Source organism: Python bivittatus, unplaced genomic scaffold (assembly GCF_059951505.1).
Source record: "Python bivittatus isolate LINGU-HERP-01145 unplaced genomic scaffold, Pbiv_v1 ctg000840_np1212, whole genome shotgun sequence".
NCBI classification, from domain to species: Eukaryota; Metazoa; Chordata; class Lepidosauria; order Squamata; family Pythonidae; genus Python; species Python bivittatus.
In genome coordinates, this window is record NW_028277113.1 from 33758930 (window position 1) to 33781302 (window position 22373).

Below are 22373 nucleotides of genomic sequence, written 5' to 3' on the forward strand. Positions count from 1 at the left end.
TGAGTGTCACGGGGGGCAGGTGCTATGGGCAGGTATGTGCTACAGACACGGGTGGGCAGGGAGTGCTGTGGGTGGGTATGCCCTATGGAATGCAGGCAGGCAAATGGATGCTACAGAGTATGAGATCCCTGGGATGTTCTACTCCATAGTGGGGCTGCTTGGGAGAAAAAGAGGCAGGAGCAACTTATGAGAGCAACTTGTGACCTTCCCTGCCAGCTTCCCCACTGACTTTGCTAGCGAGAAGCTGGCAGGGAAGGTCACAAATGGTGATCACCTAACCATGGCTTACTGAGACATCATAATCGCAAACTGGGTGCCTGAGCTCCCAGAGCATGATCACTTGACCATGGGATGCTGTAACAGCTACAACTTTGTGAACTGGTCATAAATTCCCCTTGTTCAGCACTGTCGTAATTTTGAACAGTTGCTGAACACATAAAGACAGCTTTTGTAATGGTAAACATGGTAATGACAATATCACAACAGCATTTTCTTTGCACTTATAATTTTAAATTGAAAGGTTTGTTCCTATACAAGATGCAGGTAGTCTACTTTTGTGTTTCTGTATTAGTAAGACCACATTTCCAACATTTCTCTTTGAACTTGAACTTAATATGCATGTCTCAGTTGCCCACCTCTGAAATAAATTAATCCTATAAAGATAATATCACCATGACTGAGAAAGAAATAAAGAGCCTAAACTTTCCCAAATAATATATGGCCTTGGTAGAGATTTGCTTATTTCCTTATTAAACTGTATCCCATCATATGGTCTAAGACTTAGCTTTTAAGCACAATAATAACATACACTAGGTAACTAACTAACTAACTAACTAACTAACTAACTAATTAACTAACTATATATATATATATATATATATATATATATATATATATATTCAGAACAACTGTAGGAAGTTGAGTCCATCCAAACAGCCAACTTACAGTCTTGATAAACTGACTTTCTTCATTATGGTCAATGGCACAATAGAACTGCTATAAAATAGTTAGATTGATGGGCTGAACATGCAATAAAATAACATTTTCACAAATTAAAATTAAATTAAACAAATTATGTCATTCTAATCTGACAATAAAAATGAATATAAAATTAATTTGAATGGCCTGGAATTGAACTGGTATTCCTATTATAAAATTATAAAGTACAGAATACTCCTATTATTGTTGTATTTTGAGCTGACATCAGCATGTTTCTGGAGAAATGTGTGTTAAAGATACATATGGTCTTCTTGGCTATGTCCCCCGTATTTGGAATATCAAGATATCAGGAATTGTGAATGTTCCAGGCTTGGCTAAAATAATTATCATCCCACCTGATCTGCAGCAGTGTGTTGCATGTGTTGTCTTTCAACATTGGATTTGTTGTGGGTTGGTTGCTGGTCGGTTCTTTTTTTTTTTTTTTTGATAAATTAGCAAGGAAGATGTTTTTTTAATGATATTATTTTGTATATACCCTAATTTTCCAGATTCGTTTCTATTATTATTGTTGTTGTTGTTATTTCAGTAGTACTTTTTATGTAATTCATTTTATTAATTACGTTAGCAAATCGGCTTCACTAAAACAATAGATAAACTGAGTTTTGTTTTAGCAATAAGTCTTAACAATTTATGAATGACATAACAACCTGTATTTGGTTACGAAACCTAACTGAAATACCTGCATCATTAAAATACGTAATTGTGCTGGGAATGTACTGACCAGAAACTCCATCTGTATGCACTCAGGTTACATGCAGAACAAGATAAGGAAAGTTTTGTGTTCCCCTTATCAAAATAACACAAATATTGGAAGAAGTTATCTTGATAGTGAATATCCCCACACTAAGATTTATTGTATGATGAGGATATTAATGAGGCAGTTTTGCAAATTTCAGAAACTATCCATTGTGAGTATAATGTAATGGCATTAAATCTAAAATGCAACAAAAGCACTTGTAATAAGTCTAGTTTGAAGAAATTATATAATGAATCCAGGGAACAAATCATGTCTTGGACTGCATGAAAAGACAGGTGGAACTGAACCATGAAAATTCTTTGGTTTTAGCCTTTTCCTTATACAAAAGCCTTAATGAATAATTGTAGCCGTTATAAATAGTCTACATGCTTAATATACTCGTCTATGATAGCAATTTGCAAGTAGTAAAAAAAAAATTCAAAACCAAAGAATGGCAGCAGTAGTTTTGATAAAAGCTGAAGAACTGAAGTGAGAGGGACCTCTTCAAATAAGCACTGATAGGCCCCATGGTTCTTTCTGAGTTCTCCTAGTGGTGATTTGATTAGGCAATAGTAATTCCTACTGCTTCTAGACAGTTGCTGGATATTGTGAATTCTGCATTTGTTTTTACTGCTGGAGGTCAGTAGGGCAGCTGGCTTTGCTTTCTTAAACTATTTCTCCAAGCCTGATTGCATATCTTACCTTTTTTATATCTAATTTTCTTACATATGGACAATGGACAGCAATCAGTGAATTAGCTACTCCTTACTTTTGTACACATAAAAGCGCCCCTTATCCTTAAGGTAGAATTCTCAGGAAAGGTAAAAATGCCTTTTACCACATAATACTCTGTTCCATGGGCTTGCAACTTTCTTGGCCTTTGGCATGCTGGATGTCACAATCCCAAAGTCAGGATAAGAGTGAAATGAAATTAAAATTAAACAATTCAGTAAAGTTGACATTATTATCCTAGGTATTTAATTATTTCTCCCTCTTTTGCACTGAAATTATAATTTGGTGGTAACCTTCAGCCAGCCATACCCAAACTCTAGGGAGCAGCTGGCAACCTGCAGCCACCAGTTCTATTGTTCTGGTTTAGAACTGCTTCCCTCTTGATAATCCCTTCCCCTAGCTGGTACCAAGAGAGGAAGGTTTCTTTCTTTTCTTTTCTTTTTTCCTTTTATAAACCCTTATCAAAGGGGAGTATATATGAGGAGGGGGGATGGCATGGTCTTTATCTGTATCCATATTTCACTTTTGAATACAGGTAGGCCTTGGCTTATGTCCATTCATTCAGCAACCATTCGAACTGGAGACAGAGCTGAACAAGGAGGACTTACGACCAATCCTCGGAATTCTAGCTGTTGCAGTGTCCCCACAGTCACATTCTCATGATCTGGACACTTGGAAGCTGGCTTGGATTTCCAACTGTTGCAGTGTCCTGAGATCACGTGATTGCAATTTGTGACCTTCCGTGTTGGCTTCCCACAAGGAAAGTCAGTGGGGAAGCCGGCAGGAAGTTGGAAGTTGCAGTCGTGTGAAGTCCTGGCTTAACAACCCACACAGTCCTCATTTAACAGTGGCAACCAGGACTGCCAGAACTGCTATTGCTAAGTGGTACAGTCACATGATGTCTCACTTTACAACCATGTTGCTTAGCACTGGCAGTTCCAGTCCCAATTGCGATTGTTAACCAAGCACTACCTGTATTTAATTATGAGTAAAGGGGAGCTGAAACTGTCTAAACACAATGTATAGCTAAGTCCTTAGAATCAACATAATTAACTTCTAATTTCAGAAACAAATTTTCTTTCTCTTTTGTTGTTGGTTTGGGATTTTTTTTTTGAGATAATTCTTACTATTAAATAATCAGTTTCAGCTTCAATAATATATTTTAATTAATTTTTGTGACTTCTGTTTTTCATGTGCTCTAAGCTGAACACTGCATTCAAGACAAAAGTGTATTTCTGATTTCATATAATGGCATTCAATATCCCATAACTAGATTTTTTTTTTTGAATGGGTTTTCTTCTTTTGATTTTTTTTGTAATTATTACCAGATTTTGACATTACTTTTTGCCCCATTGCTAAAGAATGTGCAAGGATTTTATATGTCATAAATCAGCTCAGATCAAGAACCACCCAGTTCAAGAATCCTGGTTCTAGTTAAGTAATGTGTAAAAATTGCACAGAGAGGCAGAAAAATAACACAGTGTCATACAAGCAGTCTGTCTCTTCAGAATAACCTAAAGCTAGTTTTATGCAGAATTAATGTCTTTTCATAGAATATGGCTTATGATCAATCAGTATCATAGCAGCATTTGAAACTAATTAACAATTTGGAAATAGATATTATAGTTTTAAAACATTCCTAAAATCTGTCCTTCATCATACTTTCTTAGCATTTACTTGCATATTTGTCTGATGCTGAAATCATCCATCTCAGTACAGAAAAACAGTTTTGCAACTGCCACAAGCATTATTGAAACTCTAAATAAATAATCTCTGCTTTATTTCACTGCTAACACATGCTTGTTGGCACAATCAAATAACTCCAACAGCTTAGTAAGACAGGCTCTACCATTTACGGAAGCTATATTGATTCTTTTTAGCAGGATTTGCCCTTCTATATCCATATGCTTGATAAGTATTTTTAACAGTTCTTTCCACCAATATGCCTGAATCGAGTTAGCTGCCTTGTAATTTCCTATAAATGTAGCTGCCCTGTAATTTCCTATAAACTATGCAGCATCTGGATAATTATAATACCACTAGACAACCATTGGGTCATCGTTTCAAAGATATTTCTGTACCTAAAAAGAGAAACAGAATGACCAAGGACAAAGAAGTATTGGGAGTGTCAGAGTGTGACTTATGACTTGCTGCCGGCTTCCCCATTGATTGACTTTGCTTGTGGGAAGCTGGCAGGGAGCATCAGAAATCTGCCTGCCTGCCTGCCTTCCTTCCTTCCTACATATAATATAGGCTTGTGTCATTTACCCTCCCCTCAATCCTGAGGAGAGCCCCCATGAAGCCTCCTCCTCCTGCTCCTCAACTGACCCACAGAACTGCCTGCCACTTTGCTGGGGGAAGATGAAACAAAGGGAGCCGCAGACCATGAGGGAAACTGCACCCCCACTCCCCATTCTGGTGTATCCCCAAGGGCCCCCTCCCTTGAAGGAGGAAGAGGGCTCACCCGCTGACCACCGGCACCCCCCAGCCAACCCTACCTCACCAGCAGGCATCCAAGTCACTCCCTCATCCTTCCCTCAATGCCCACAGCTGTTAAGATATTTAAAATTTTGGCCTTGTTTCCAAAGCAACCAATCACCACTCGTCCATTGGGCCTTGCCATCAGCTGATTGGGTGCAAGGGACAGAGGGAGGAGGGAAAGAAGCTGGGGATATGCCCATGACGATCATGTGACCATGGCAGTGTAGCAGCACAATAGTGCTGAAGCAACCACACATTTCCCAAATTTCAATCCCACAGAAGTAATAGGTCCTGGATTTTGAACATATTCTATAAGTTAGCCCATTTGAGGTATCTTGGTTCAAAAATTGTTGCCCTATGGTGCACTTTTCACTCAGTTGATGGTTATAGACACGAAGGTTTTAGCAGTACATAGATACAACCATTGGAAAATGAATATCTTAAAGCTGAAACCCTCTTAGCAGTTTCCTAATACAGAGGTCAGTTGTAAGGATGTTTTACAAATTTTTGTTGGATCATTCTATAATAATTATAGAAATAATAATAGACCTAATCATATCATAGAAATTCATTTCTTATTTATGCTATTGTCCTAAATTTGTGGTGCCTCTTCCCAAAATTATTGATTTTGATATAAGCACTTGTTCTATATTTTCAACAGTGAAGACAGATGCAAAGAATGGGTCAGCTGCTTAGCAATTTCAATATGATTTTTTAATAAAATACCCAAATGACTTGTTTCCAGTTACTCTTTATTTAAATTGTTTTTTGTTTGTAAATGAAAGATATCAAAATCCCACTTTTCAAAACCCCTTTTTGCCTCCCTGCTGATATATTTCTTTAGTGCTTGTAATTCCTTTGTCTCTTATCCTCTTATCTGAAAGAAAGTTACTTTTTGATACTGCTCATTCTTAACACTGCTCATTAACTATGCTAGTAAATCTTGGACTTAGTAGTACCTTTTCTTACCTGTATAGACATTCCAGCTAAGCTTCTAGTGATAACTTGGATTTCTTTAAAAGAAGATTAAATGAATGCATGAATGGCAGGTCTATCCAGGGCTATGTATTTTAAGATTCTATATTATATTTGGGTCAGGCAGAGCATGCCTATAAATACCAGTTGAGGAACAATGATAGTAGGAGTATATTTTCCACCTCCTACTTGTAAACACCTAAGGGGCATCTGGTTGGTCACTGTAAGAAACAAAATTGAGGCCTTGGCCTGATCCAGTAGGCTTCTCTTATTTCTACCATTGTGACTTTAACTAACATCAGGCATTCAGACAGATCACTCAATCAATTTCCTGTATTCTAAGATATAGATTTGATTTGATTTGATTTGATTATATATTTTACAGGATTTGTATCCTGACTGCATATCCCAACTCTTGTTAAGTAACAAGATAAAACAATGAATTTCCACCCCAAAAATTATCATTATGTAAATTAACCTTAAACAGTTAAATTAGAATAAACATTAAGAGGACCCCATGGTACAAGGATCTCCAGGCCCAAACTCACTGCAGAAAACCTGGTCCTTGCCAATTTCCAGAGAGGGAAGTGCCATCAACAAAGTCTACTTTGGAACTACCATCTCCATTATCTCTTGAGGAGGAGAGATCAGAAGCACCCCTTGCTGAGCAGACTGAACAAAATGATGTAGCAGTTGATGTAGTAGTTAGAGGAATAGATTATTATTAGGAAGAGTCAGATTCAGTTTTCCCACTCTAACATAAAACTCCCTGGGTGAGCCTAGATGCATTAGAATGACATGATAGGCTATAAGCATGATTTATTGGCAAATATAGTCATTCACACTCTCTAGCCCATCCACCTAAGATGCACAACGAGGAAACAGTAATCTCAATTTGTCTTAAGCTAACCATATGATTTGTAGAATAATTCTAAGTGCCACTAACCACAGCGCATCCCTGTGGCTTAATATTTGTTTATAGGAATACTTTCTAATTAGTAATGCCAGAAGTACTTTGCAAATGACATACTAAACCTAAAATGAACTCTGTAGACTGTTTCCTGGTCATGCAAGTCAGGAAAGGAGATTCACTAATATGTCATGTTTATGGATGATTATGAAGCAGACTTCATAAAATTGGATTGCTATGTATTAAATGAGAATCCGAAAAAACAAACGTGGTGAACTTTTTAGAGCGAACGTAGAATAAAAATCTATTAGTATTAACTAAAGGTTGATCAACAGTTCCCCTGATTTGTGTATAACTTAACCTTATCTTCAGATCTGCTGTATATAGTGTTAATTGCAGTAGGCTTTGTCATTTGAGGGTAAAATAAAAGTGCATTCTGTTAAACTCAGCCATTCAAACGTATAATTTTTTACCACCCCCATATGCCACTGTAACTTTTGTTGCCCTATTTATATCCTGTCTTCCTAAAGAAATATGAAACCAAGTTCTTCTGAAATTAATTAAACACTCTTTGTATTTGAATGGGTTAGAAAAGGCATCATCCTATTTATCCAAAGGCAAGAAGCTGCAGTTGCTGCTTTTTGTCATTCTGTGATGATCTTCCTCTTTTTCAGGGAACGGAATTTTACATTTTGGTTGACTTTTTAAAAATGTGTCTTATCTTTTGTAAACCATGCTCTGGTAGAGAATATGTTGACTCTCCTTAATTATCAACAGTTCAGGCTTGGAATCCAGTTTTCGTGCACCTGGTGTTACAAAGACAAAGGACATCCCACATTTTGGCTAAGACGATGAGAAGGAGTTAGGACGAGTAGGGAATAGTTAAAAGGAACAGACCTTGTATAGGCCTTTTGATATCTTTTTCATAAACATATCAATTGTTTCCATTAATCTTAAGCTTTCATTTGTTTCTTTGTCAGCAACGCTTCAAGATCACAGTTTTAATATAGCTTTATGTCTCTATTAAAATCTCTGAGCTCTTTGTTCTTCCCTTATATACACTGGCTAAATTACATAGGATCATTTTTAATTATAGAGTATCCTTCCACAGAGCTAATAGCTGAACTCTAATCTTGTGACCATGGACATCTCCAGGAGGGGGCAAATGATGAAATGGGTGTCACAGTACTGCAGTGCAACTCTGCCTTTTTTCTATATGTGTCATGGCATCATACATCTGTATGTATTGGGCGGAACTTGCATTTTGATACCTGTTTTGTCATTCCAACCAAAAGATCAGATTCTGTGGATACCTCTGCTTGTAACCTTTTTGATTTTTCTCAAAATTATCAGGCGATGAGTCTCAAGATTGAAGCATACAATGTGTAATATTCATCAGTACCAAATTAAGAAAAGAGACAGCACATAAAACCTCTGTCTCATGATAACTATACAGTATATGATCTCTGATTCATATTCCTGAAGTTTATACTGTACTGCCTGATGCCATCCAGATTTGTTGGGATTACAAAACCAAAATTCATTCCGGAAATTGTCCATGATCATTTTTTGATTCAGCACAGTAACTTATGAAAGTAGGAGTCCTGTGTGTGTGTAGATAGAGCCTGTATTTTACAAATTCCAAACTGGGTTCAGAAAAACTGGGCTATTTTTTTAAAAATACAAAACAATAGCTCAATTTAACTGAAACCTCACTCATTTCATGTCATACATATCCATCTACCGTTATGTTTCTTCAAGTTTCTTCATTCCCCATTACCTTTGTTGCTCAGTATTCATGAACTACAGGAAGAAGAAAATGACCATCTCAGACTGATCGGGGTATCAACAACAAGGCCTGTTGGAGCATTGGGAGCTGATACCACCCACCACAGCATCTTTTCTTGTTGTTGTTTTTTAATATATAGTTAGTGGTAGATGATAATGTTATTATTTTTCTTTTAAATGTATTTTAAAAATAAAATGGCATGTATTTCTGAGTAATAAAAGATAATCAGAAAGGAGTCTCAACCCCTGACGACTATCAAGACTTAATAAGATCATTAAGATCTGTCTCTAAAATTACCTAGCAGTCCTTAAGTCCTAATATCTGGTATGCAACTAAAACCACATGCAGAACACGAGTAAATGTGATAGTCCCACCTGTCTGTAGCTCTGACATGCTGCCGTAGCAAAGAGACATTCATCAGAGAAAAGGAAAAAAAGAGAGAGAGACTGAAAAGCCACCTTCTTATCCTTCTATAACTATCAGAACAGCAATAAATGAATGAATGAATGAATGAATGAATGAATGAATGAATGAATGAATGAATGAATGAATGAATGAGTCATCAAACTCAGGAGGGTTGAGAGAGGATTTTAATTCACCTCTAGATTTTAGTCAAAGCCAGAGAAGAACATCAAAGTGTTATGAAAAGCATTACAAAGTACACGCGGCGTAATTAAAAGATGACTTCCTTTAACTATTAGATAAGGCAGAGATACTGTAGTTATCTGATATAAACCAGACCAGATTATTCTGATATCTCAGCCTCTTGGAGCGAAAATAGTACCACTTTGTAGCTGCATGCAGAGCTGGTAAAATGGTTCTCTCACATCTTTTTTCCAAAGCCCAGAGAAAGTACCCTCCTCACAAGTCATCTCTATTCTTCTCAACTCAGTACGGAAACTGAAGTGCAGTATTAGCATATACTAGTTAAAAATAAAGAATAGCTTCTAACATGAAGCAAATTGGAGCAATGTACAGGTAGTCCTCACTTACTGACCAATCGTTCAGTGACCATTCAAAGTTACAATGATGCAAGTCCTTGAAGTTGCGGTTGTCAAAGCATCCCCGCAGTCATATCATCATGTTTTGGGTGCTTGGCAACCAGCACACAGTCATAGCATCCCACAGTCACATGATTGCCATTTGTGACTTTCAGAGCCAGCTTCCCACAAGCAAAGTCAATGGAGAAGCTGGCAGGAAAGGTCGCAAGTTGCTCAGGTGAATGAGGAGGGTGCCACTCCACACCCTCCCTGAGCCACACTGCACTCGTGCCACGCCTCTCTGGCCACCCATGTACCCCCTTGCCCCCTCTCCTGGCCACTTACCTGCCTCCCAGCCTGCTTGCAAGCTGCCTGGGACTTGCAGCTTGCTGCCAGCTTCCCACTGACTTTGGCTGTTGGAAGCCGGCAGGAAGTTGCGAGGAGGTGTTTGTTTAACAACCCATGATCCTTGTTTAACGACAGCAATGGGGACTGCAGGGATTGCCATCGCTAAGCAAGGCAGTCACGTGACATCACGGTTTACAACCACATCACTCAGCCATCGTAACTCGAGGACTACCTGTAGAACAATAAAAAAAATGCTAATTTTCAACACCTCAATGCATTTTTGTAATAAAATTGACATAAGGGAAAAAGTGCAAATACAACAAAAATATTGAAAACTAAAGATGGGTGTGGCAGTGAAAAAGCAAAGGGCATAATAGTTTGGGTAAAAAAAACCTCTGTGGTGCCTCTCTTCCCTTGGTGCCCTAAACACTTGCTTATTTTCTATAAAGTTAATCCAGGGCTGCTAATCTGCAAAATGGAACATAGTTATCCTTCCAGCTTTGCTCTTCTCCAAATGTTATAATGCTGTTCTCTGATTTTTTTTTTTTTTTTTAAGTGTATGAAAAGCATACCTGGCAGGAAATCCAATTTTTAAACAGATAATTATTTTAAAATGAAATTTCAGGAGAATTGCTTGCAAATATTGTGGGAAAGTACCCCAAAAGTGAATATATAATGCATTTAAATTTTGGCATAGGCTTTTTAAAAACAATCCTAAACTAATGTAGAAATAGGATGGTACAATCTTTTGCTTAGGCAAAAATAGAAAAGAAGGCAGATTTACCCATCCTGCTTCAGAGGAATCTTTGGAATAAAATACTCTTGTACTATTAAAAAATGTTTTGACAGTCTTGAAGTCCATGAAAAGACCCTTTTTATAAGAAATGCGAAAACACTGCTGATGAATTGAAAGGAACAAACCTCTTATGCTAATATAAATAGATCTGGCACTGAAGTAAAGATACTTGAGATTATTCTTCCAAAGTGAACACTATTACTTAAATTGTTTCAAAACTGTGAGCAGTTAAGTAGGTCTATAAACTCAAGACATTTAAGTGCACTGGAAAGCCTGCACTGATTGCCACTGTGATAACAATAATCCCATTTTCTTGGGTAGAGCACAAGACTGATCTGGTGTCTCGGTGGCTTTCTTTCTTCCTGCCCTGCATATTCAGATTCATTGTGAAGTTTGCCCCACATTCCTTGTTGTTTGCCGGTGGGTTCCCAGTAAGCCATTGAACCTTGAAAAATGTTTTCTCTTTATAAAATGTCCTGGAACTTTCAGTTCAAAAACAATAATTTGTTTATAATAATAAATATATACACAACTCATAATTCTTAGTCTGCTTATTCTATTGTATAGTTTTACCTCCTTCTCCAAATGCACTCAGCATTTTTATTTTTAAAAAATAATGTTGGGGTCTGTTTAGGGTATTGAGACATTTTAACAAACTAAATTATATTTGAGGCTATTTGTTTCCTATTTAAATATTTTTGATTAAAATAATCTTTAATTAAATTGAGTGAACTAGAGAACCAGGAAGGTCCCAAGAGAGATATTTTTGGGCCCAGCGGTGCCCATAGGCACATCATTAAGGATCCCAGGGTTAGGCTGAAAAGTAGTAAATTCTCCTTTTTTCACCTGGCAATACTCAATATCCCTGCAACTTTCCAGTGTCAATAGGTATCACTGTATAGGGGTGCACAACCTTAATTGAGGAGTCATTGTGTACTCTGAAAGAAACATGCATATGTCTTATGACATATGAACATGTATTCTTATGTGATGGTTATGTTTAAAAAGCCACACAAAAGTACTGGAAAGAAATACACAATATTATACAAAAAAGTTAAAGAAAAATTTGAACTAAAGTGTCAAATATATCTACTAGGAATGGTTCCAGAAGACATAAACAAGAAATATCATAATTTATTAAGATACAAGTTAAAGAGTAAACGATAAATGTGGCACAACAATGGAAAAGAGACATTTATTGACGATAACAGACTGGGAAACTAAGCTTGGAGAATATGTAGCAATGGTAAAATTAACAGTATATTTTAACAACAGAAGTAAATTTAAGCAAGAATGGCACCCTCATACATCACATATTATGCAACAAGGTAAATTTAGATCCTTAAAGTTTCTGAGGAAAAAAATAGATGAAAGAACTTAAATAGAAATCAGACCAATTCCTAATGCTTAAAAATATGTAAGTTGGGGCACAATGGGAAGCAAGAGGATAATTTGTAACCAAATAGTTTCTCAATACAGTTGGTCCTCATTTAACAGCCACTCATTCAGTGATCATTAGAACTTATAATGGCACTGAACGAGTGGCAGTTATGACTAGACCTCGTACTTACAACACTGCAGTGTCCTGCAGTCATGTGATTGCAATTTGCAACCTTCCCTGCCGGCTTCCTGCAAGCAAAGTCAGTGGAGAAGCTGGCAGGAAGTCAGAAGTCATGATCATGTGAGATCCTTGCTTAGCGACCTGTGGTTCTCATTTAATAATGGCAACTGGGATTGCCAGAACTGCCGTCAGTAAGCAGTGCAGTCACGTGGTTTTTTGACTTACAGCCACATTGCTTAATTGATGGAGTTTCTGGTTCCAGTAAGCATTATTAAATGAGGACTACCATAATGATTTTTGTTTGTCTCCTTTTTCTTCTACATTTTTTCTTTTTTTCTTTTTCTTTGTGATTACTTGCATTTACGGTACATTCCGAATAATAAAATATAAATAAATAGAGATAATAGCATGCTAGAAGGTACCTTATTCTGAGTCAAACTTAGTATTATTTAGCATTTCCATCTGGCCCAGTATAACTGACAGTGGCTGTTCGGATCCTAGCAGAGGCCTTCACATCACCCTCTCAACCCCACTAGGTAAACCAGACCAGGAAATCAACTCCACATGAACACTAGAACTACTGTTATTGAGATTGGGTATAATAACAGAATCTTGCAAGTCTGATTGTTCTGTAACTCACCACCCCACCCCCTCCTACCCCTTCTTATATGCCAGTAAATCAGGGAGGTGTCTGCCTGAGCTACTTCTCAATATTATCATCTTTCTGGTAGCTTAAAAAATGTTTCAGTCCCCTTTGTCTAGGTAACAGTTCTTGCATATTTCCAGCAAGGTCATCTTTATTACTCTCTACAACCTTCATCAATTTACATGATTCTCCCAGTTGAGAAGAAATGTAGTTTGAATTTAACAACTCCCAATCTGCCTTGGAACCTTGGATCCAAATTTTGAAGTAGTTACAAGTTCCATCTGACTGCCATTCTTGCTTTTTTATGCTGTTTGCCTGAGCTTTTAGACTCAGTATTACTGAATCTATTTCATATTTATGGGCTGTGATGGGGTATACTTGAGTTTTAGAGACCAAGCATCTTGAACATGCACACTAAGCCCAGATGGAAAGGAAAAAAATGACAATATCGAATATCTATAAATAGCAGCCCAACTGTCAAGGATTAAGATTAAACAGAAATCCCTGCAGTTTAGAAGCATGTACTCCTAATCATTTTCATATGAGAATTCTATGTAGTTATTCCATGATGAGGGAAATTTAATCTGTATCATCTCAGAAGCCATTTTATCTGTTCCAAAATACAACTATGAGCCTAAAACCTAGAACATTGCCACAGATTAAGTCCTGATTGTATAGAAGTATTATGGTTGGTCACACAGTCAGCCAGATGTTTACACTGGGTTTGGCATTTTTGTCCACCTATCAAGTTCTTCCCAAGGAAGAAGTAGGCAGATATATCATTATTGTTGTTGTTGTTATTTTAAATTTATTGGCCACCCAACTCCAGCAGACTCTGGGCGGCGTACAAAACTAGGGAAAACATAAAAACAGCTAAAAACATTGAATCAAACAGACAGCCCAGACTAAAATAATCCAATAGACAGCAAAAACAGCAAAACAAAACAGGGACTGTTGAACAAATAATAAACATCAACCCCAGGCCTGGGAGCAAAGCCAGGTTTTCAAACCTTTCCGAATACCCAGGAGAGAGGGCGCCACCCTTATCTCTGGAGGGATGCTGTTCTAGACGGTGGGAGCTGCAACAGAGAAGGCATGCTTCCTAGAGCCCACAAGATGGCTTTGTTTAAGGGAGGGTGCCCGGAGTGCACCCACTCTGCTAGAACGTACTGGTCAGGCAGAAACAGTTGAAGACAAGTGGTCTCTCAGATATCCAGGCCCTATGCCATACAAAGCTTTATAGGTAATAACCAGCACCTTGAACTGCACTCAGAAGCCAACTGGCAACCAATGTAGCTCAAATAGCAATAGTGACACATGGACACGCCAAGATGCACCCAATACTGCTCACGCCACTGCATTTTGAACCAGCTATAGCTTCCGGGTGGTCTTCAAGGCAGCTCCATGTACAGCACATTGCAATAAACTAATTGGGAGGTGACCAGGGCATGAGTGACTGTCTGAAGGGCCTCCTGATCAAGGAAAGGCCACAACTGACAAACAAGATGAACCTGTGCAAAGGCCCATCTCCTGGCCAGAGCTGCTTTTTGAGCAGTACCTGCAAGTCCAGAAGGACCCCCAAGTTGTGCACCAGTCTTGACTGGGAAAGTGTAGCCCCATCCAAGACCAAAGATGGTGACATCCCTGACCCATGGGGTCCAAACAGCCACAGCCACTCAGTTTTGTTAGGATTGAGACAAAGTCTGTTCTGCCCCATCCAGACCTGAACAGCCTCCACACTTTGAGTCAATACATTGACAGCTTCACCTGTGCCGCTTGGGGTAGAGATGTAAAGTTGGGCATCATCAGCATATTAATGATACTGCAACCCAAACTGGCAGATGACCTTATCCAGTGATTTCATGTAGATGTTGAACAGGAGAGGGGAAAGCATTGAGCCCTGAGGCACCCCACACGAGGGCCACAGATGCGATCTCTCCCTCACTGTCAACACAACTGGAACCAACTGCTGAGGAAGGAGTTGAACCACTGCAGCACAGTGCCTCCCACTCCTAACCCCTGCAGCCAGTCCAGAAGGATACTGTGGTCAACAGTATCAAAAGCTGCTGAGAGATCAAGGAGCCCTAGGATGGATGTACCACTCCCATCCCAGCTCTGCCAAAGATCATCAGCAAGTGCAATCAATGCTGTCTTGGTACTGTACCCTGGCCTGAAGCCAGATTGAAATGGGTCCAGATAATCTTCTTCCTCCAAGATCCTCTGTAGCTGTCATCCAGCCACCTTTTCCACAACTTTCACCAGAAAGGGAAGATTGGAAGCTGGCCAATAATTCTCCAACAGGGAAGGGTCCAGCGATGGCCTCTTGAGGGGGGGTGTACCACCACTTCCTTCAAGGCTGGTGGGACAAACCTTCTCTTAAAGAGGTCAAAACCACTGCATGAGCCCATCCCATGGTCACCTTCCGGGCTGCTTTAATAACTCAGGAAGGGACCAGGATCTAACAAACAGGTGGTTGGACTAACAGACAAAAGGACCCTGTCCACTTCCTCAAGTGTAACAGAATCAAACTCAATCCAGATAATATCACAAGACTGTTCCCTGGGCAACTCATTAGGACCTACCCAGTCACAGTCTGACCCCGAGCGAATCTAAGCTGCCAGATGGCATGAATATTCCTCACCATGGCCCTGGAGGTGATCTTATAGCCCAAGCCCACTCCCCCCCATAAGGAGTGGGCCACCTTAAACAGGCTGCTGGCAGCTATCAGCAGATGAAATAAGGGTGGGGTGGAGAAATAGTGATGTTTCACCTCCCTTATCACCACAATGTATGCCCAAATATGGGGTTTTACTCGTGTTCTGTCAGATACGCTCTTTGTCTTTCTCCAACAGTGCTCTAGACATCACTTCTGGCATTTCATCTCTCAGAGCTCTTCAGAAAACCAAGGAGCACCCTGAGATCAGCACACAGAGAGAGGCCACATAGAGCAATCTGGTCCATGGCCTCCATCACATGCCTATTCCAGGCTGCAGCCAAGGCCTTGGCCAAATTGCCTGACAGGTCCTCTGGAAAAACTCCAAACTCCCTCTGGAACTCAATGGGGTCCATCAGTCCCCTGGGCAAGCCAGTTGAATAGGCAAAGGTGCACCTATTTGCCTATCCAAGTACATATATGACCTGCATAAATGAAGCATGCACAGTAATTGATTAAAAACATATTACTAATACAACTCTGAGGCTTTTCAGCAATTAAAGAATTACTGCTAAGTTGATTCTATATACAAATGACAAAACTGATCAAATTGGACCAATTATTTTTGATCTAAGAGCAAAACCTTCGACCCTTACCAAAAAAGCCTTCATCAAACTAGTTTCAGAATCTATATCTTTTCTTAATATTTTTAACTGAATCAAAATGTGCCTCCTGAATGTTTATGCAATTTTATTAGAATGGTTTTCATGTCTTGGGAAAAACATATTTTCGGTATCAGGAAATTAAGTGTGTCAAACCAGTCAATCCTAAAGGAAATCAACCCTGACTGCTCATTGGAAGGATTGATACTGAAGCTCAAGCTCAGATACTTTGGCCACCTAATGTGAAGAGAGGACTCTTTGGAAAAGACCCTGATGCTGGGAAAGATTGAAGGCAAAAGGAGAAGGGGATGGCAGAGGATGAGATGGTTAGATAGCATCAAATGAGCATCAAACTGAGCAAACTCAGGGAGGCAGTGAAGGACAGGAAGGCCTGGCGCGATATGGTTCATGGGATCACAAAGAGTCGGACATGACTTAACGACTGAACAACAACAATTTTCTTTCTCTAGTTTTATGCTGTTTTTTTAGAGCATTTTTAAAATTGAATTAGAGGACAATTCTAGTAGTAGTCAATTCTTAATATGCCATTGGCTTAATCTTGCCATCAGAGGTTTATGATGAAGGTTACCATATCTGAGCTGCAAAAGCCTGGACAAGCTCTAAATGGCAGCAAAGAGGTACAGAATATTTAAACCATTAGGTGCCATATAATGGTTGGCCAGAGTCTTGTAGACTGGATATAGTAGCCCTATTTAGGAATCCCAATTCTCTTCTAGGCTGTTAAATGTAACTTAAGTTTTTACTGATTTTGTCAATTGGTGTTTTAATAATATTATGACTGCTTTTGGATTTAAATAAATTGACCTGGTTTCTGGATTAATGAGTGGAATGGTATCCAGATATCAGTATTTTCAAGGCCTGTAAATAATGAAGTTATAATTGTAGTTAAACACTAGAGGGAGATATTGATCTTTTGAAGAATTTAGCAGAAGAGCTTTGAAGATCAAAGAACAGAATTATATTGTGCTTGATTTTGTCATTAGAAAAACTATAGTCTTCACCACAGATTATTCAGAGCGAATATAGTTTCTACCAAATGTAGAAATAGAAGAGGAGACAAATCCAGATCACTGGTCATATAACTTCATCGTATCTTGGATTCAAGACATGTATTTTACATGCATGTGTATATGTACACATATCGTTTTAGATGTACAGTTTCTTGAAGCCTGGTCAGATCAACCTGATGTTATCAAGTAGCTAAGAACTGCCTTGAAATTTTCTCTCATTCCACCAGATTATATTATTAATATTTTCATTCTGATCCATTCTGCGATTCATTGTCAAAGGTACTAAATCAAATTCTTTCCATTCTAACACATATCAGCAAGTACAGTACATTTGTGCAAAATCTTTGGAGAGGTCTTTAAGAACCACCTTTCCAAACCTCTGCTTAAATGCTGGATTACTACATCCTCTTGAAGCTCAATGCCACCAGTTTGAAGGATTCCCCATTTTATTCTTTATACATGCACCAGCTGACATGACACTACTTCCTGGATTGCTAAAGTGAAACAAATTTGATTACCTGTGAAGCAATTTTGAGCTTTTAGACATGTTTCTGATCTGTTTTTCATGGCTCTGAGGTAACTTAGGTCTACATTTAGTCTCTAAATCAGTGTTTTTCAAATTTGGCCACTTTAAGATGTGTGGACTTCAATTCCCAGAATTCCCCATTATGCTGGCTGTGGATTCTGAGAATTGAAGTCCACACATCTTAAAGTTGCCAAATTAAAAAAAAAAACCTCTCTAAATCATCACTGCAAGAACCTATTGTGTCAGAATCCACCGAAATGTGTGATAGAAAACTCCCTGTAGGTTGAATGATTAAGCATGGATATTTTCCTTGAAGCAATTTGTCTTTTTTTAAAAAAAATTTAAAGTCATATTAAGTACCACAATAGTGAACTAGTGAGTACCTCATATTTTAGGATCCTTGGAAATGCTTGAAGTGAAACCAACAATTCAATTTTATATGGAATTTTAAAAATAGAATGAAGATTAGTAATAGTTACATACCTGAACTGTGGAACAAAAAACTGGAATATCCCATCTTGGAAAATCAGTGGCTCAAATTTTTAAGAAATAAAAAACATACATCTTGTGATTTAAGAATGAAATTAATTGATCAGAAAATAACTTTTCGTGTCTATTGGAATCCTGAAAAAATGTTTTAAAGAGGTCGGGCACCAGATTTTTTGTGCTAGCATTATACGAAATGTGAAAGCCCTTCAGCGCCTATAGTTTGGGCTTCTTCAGCCACACCTTCATTTTGGTTTGAAATCATGGCATACGTTAATACATTTTAAAAAGAATTGCAATAATTAAAAATGTAAATGTAGTGTTAAATTATATTCCTAAAATACAGAATTTATCATTTTACAAAGATTTTTGGCTCTACCAAGCCTGAGCTCAGCGTAAAAAAAGTTATATAAATGGAAATAAACTTATCCCTCCTGATATATTCAGGAATGGATTCAGATCATGTGTCTATTTTTGAAAATTCTTTATATTTTGAAAACAAGAAGATATTGTTATTACATGGATGTTACATTAATCTTTTTAATTAGTTTGTTTTCCCCTTTCTGCTTACATATAATTTATTTTAATCACTATAATGTATCTAATGTTTTAATGATGTTTTAATTTATAACGACTTGCTCTGTTACATGAGAAAGCATTTCTATAATGAAAGTTGCTTGATTACTGCTGATTATAAGAAAATACTATCATATAGTGAACAGTTGCTACTGGCATTTTACCCCTCTATATTAACTTTTTGACTCTTATCATTAGTGTTATTCTGATCTTCTAACAATACTCTTTGCTTACTATGATAATTGGAGTTTTATAAAATCTGTGATTTTTTTCTGAAATTAATTTTATTAAAATATCAAACTGAAAGCAGGCGAACTTAGGTACCAATTCATATTACTTGCCCATTTTCATGTAATAATTCAGTTTTATAATCAGGGTTTTGTGCGGGAGTCTTTCTCCATAACTGATTGTGGAGCTTCCCTAGAATTATGGCCCATGAATACTTAAATGAATGAAGTTAGGTTTAAGAAGAATATTCCAGTCCCAGGTATTATTCAGCCACAGAGTTGTGATAAGCTGGTCTAAAAAACATCCAAAGAGGTTCCAGGGCAGATACAGTGAACTGAAGATGGCTCTGCAGAAGTGGAGCTGACAACCATGGCAAAGACCAAGGAACCAGTGAATAGACCGGTTCCTTGGAACTTTTCCAGAGATCATCCACATATACTCTGGATGGCTGCTGTTCATGAGGAAACTTCAGGACCGCAGTCTCCCATGAGCATGAACACTGGGAGACAAAGGGATTAGCCATCTTTCTTGCAACCATGCCAGGGCCTTTTAAAGGACATTAATTTCACAAACTTCACTTTCTGATCACCTTTGGAAATTGCCTATTTAATAGCTTTAGAATAGTTAATAGGTTTGAAAAGTCTTCATTGGGTGAGTTTATCTTCAACTCTGAACAAAAGAAAAATTAATTACAAGCTTAAGAACTTAAAGAATTTGAAATAGACAGCAAAAAGCTAAATCAGATTTTGATCTAAGGAAGTTATAAAAAGATTAAGGGTCCAGATAAATTTGGAATATTGACTTTTACTATAAAATTTTGGAATTAACTATAAGAAATAAACAACTTCTTGTGGAAAACAGACTTATTTGGGTTATCCTGACAATTGCAAGTCATAATAAAAGATAAGTGATGGTTTTAGAAACTGTACACTAGAGAGGACTAAAGATTTTAAGCAGAAGAGAAAAAATACAAGCCTGATGTCAATTAATACTGGGAGTTACAGAATGATACAAAATGTTATGCCATCTTTGAAGAATGGAGCCAGAAGTTAGTGACTACACTATCAACATTGTCAGTAAGGATGTCTGCTTCTATGGACAGATTATGTCTAAAAGATGTTAACGAGGTAATGACAGATGTAGAACAAATTTTATCTGATAAGACAGAGAAAATGCAGAATATGAAAATATAGATGAAAGGCCAAGAGAATGATTTGGAAAAGGACATGTTACTGGATTTACAAAAGAAACCCACTGACGTTTTAAACATTAGAAAGGAAACACAAATGATAAACCAAGAGAATGACCTGAAAAATGTTTTCTTATTGGATCTACAAAAGAGGCTTGTTAAAACCTTGAAGAAATCTGTGTGATGGGAAAAAGAAGAATTGAAGAGAAATCAAATCCTGCAACAATAATTGATTGAATTAAAGATTAAGATTCTTAGAAGGAAAAGGAAGGAATATAAACTTGGTTTATTTGATCAAGGTTAATATATATATATATATATTTTGCAATGTTCTGGCAACCCTTTATGGACTTTTTGCTAACACCAGGATTGAAAAGTTGATGTGTTATGGATTTGCTTATAGATAAGGGATGGGATATAGGATGAAGAGATATCTGTTTAACCTTATAGGGGGTGAAGAGTTATTCAATCTGTTTATACTTGTGATGAAGGTTGGAAGTCACTTGTTTATATATTTCTTTTATTTTTCTTTATTATATCTCTCTTTTCTTTTTTCTTTCTTTTTCTTTTTTCCTACACTTTTTATTCTTTCCATTCTCTTCCCTTTCTCTAAATGTTTAGTTTTTATTAGTTTTTACTATTGTAATTAAAATTCTTAATAAAAATTATATTTAAAAAAAATTTAAAAAGATCCAAAGAATGCTGACCCACCAACACTACATTATAGTTCCTTCCTGTTTCATTATGGTTCCATCCTTTTTAATTTAGAATTGATTGAGGCATGATTGAAAAGGATATGAATTTATTTATTCTGGAGTCAGGTGCAAATTAATTAAAGGTTTTTAAATAATCCGTATGGAGAAATGTTGACAAATTTAAATTCTAATAAACATTTTGTAACTCTGGGCCTATCATTTTAGCATAATAATACCTCTTATTAGGATTCCATGCGAATTTTATTTTAATTGAAATATTGGAAGACTTTGAACTATTCCTTCTACCTTAAACACCATCCCAAGGCGCTGGTTTTTCAGACAGAACTCACTCTGTACTTTCCCATAAAACAGACTGAAGAACAGGACTTAAATATCCAGATTCTTTCTTGAGAAAGAATTCAGAGTAACGAATAATGTCCACCAGTGGGTTCACTGTTCAGCATTCCTTTCCCACCATACCTTTGTAATCTCTTTCTGCTACCTGTGGAATCCTGTGAATGCACAGAGATGTTTTACCCACCTGAAACTACACCTAGATTGTTCCAGAAGAGATTGTCTGGACTGAACTATATCTCTCAGATATCCAAGCAAAGATTGCCAGTGATTGGGAATTATGCTGAAAAGATGCAGGTTACAACCCAGACAATCTGGAGAACAGCAGAGATGGCTATCCCTGGAATAGGGAAAAGGCAGGAAAATTTGTGGCTGTAATAAATCTATACAAATTGATTTATAGCCATTTTTTTAAAATTGGCCAGGTATAAAGAACAAATTGGGGATAAAAATCTATTTAGGGATTGATGCATAACTCTGAATAATTACTTTTTTTGCACCAAGGCAGCAGTACACCATAAAATGGAGTTAGCACATATAACTTCATACAGAACACCCACGCTTAAGAGAGTGGTACTATAAGAATCATATTCGGTTCTATACTATGCCAAGCCTGTACTTGATTTTTCCAAGTGTGTTATAAGCTGAAGATAAGTTTTATAGAAGGAAGAAACACAACAAGCCTGAAGCCTTGGAAAACATGCATTTATGAGACATGATGAAACATAGCATTTGCAACTAACGGAGCTCTTTGAGCTGGCACGGTGGCATGATCTGCATGAAGCAGTTTGTCCTTACCTAGAAATCTATTTGTTTCCTTTGAAAATCCAAAACAGTCCCAGTAGTGTTGTTAACTTTAAAATGTTAATTATTAAAAAATAATTAGATTTGCCCAGAAATTATTTCTTTCTTTTAATGATACATGTTTTCTTGAAACTCAACAACAATACAAAAACTCTGATCTAATAAGGAGTGTTTAGTTGTTCATTTCCCACGTACCACATTTCAATCTCATTATGG

At 37.4% G+C, this 22373-nt stretch overlaps 1 protein-coding gene across 2 annotated transcripts in view; it reads left to right on the forward strand.

Annotated features, from left to right (window-relative positions):
- DLGAP1 (DLG associated protein 1) overlaps nt 1–22373 on the forward strand; it is a 104845-nt gene that overhangs the window by 45369 nt on the left and 37103 nt on the right. The gene's annotated exons all lie outside the window — the stretch shown is intronic.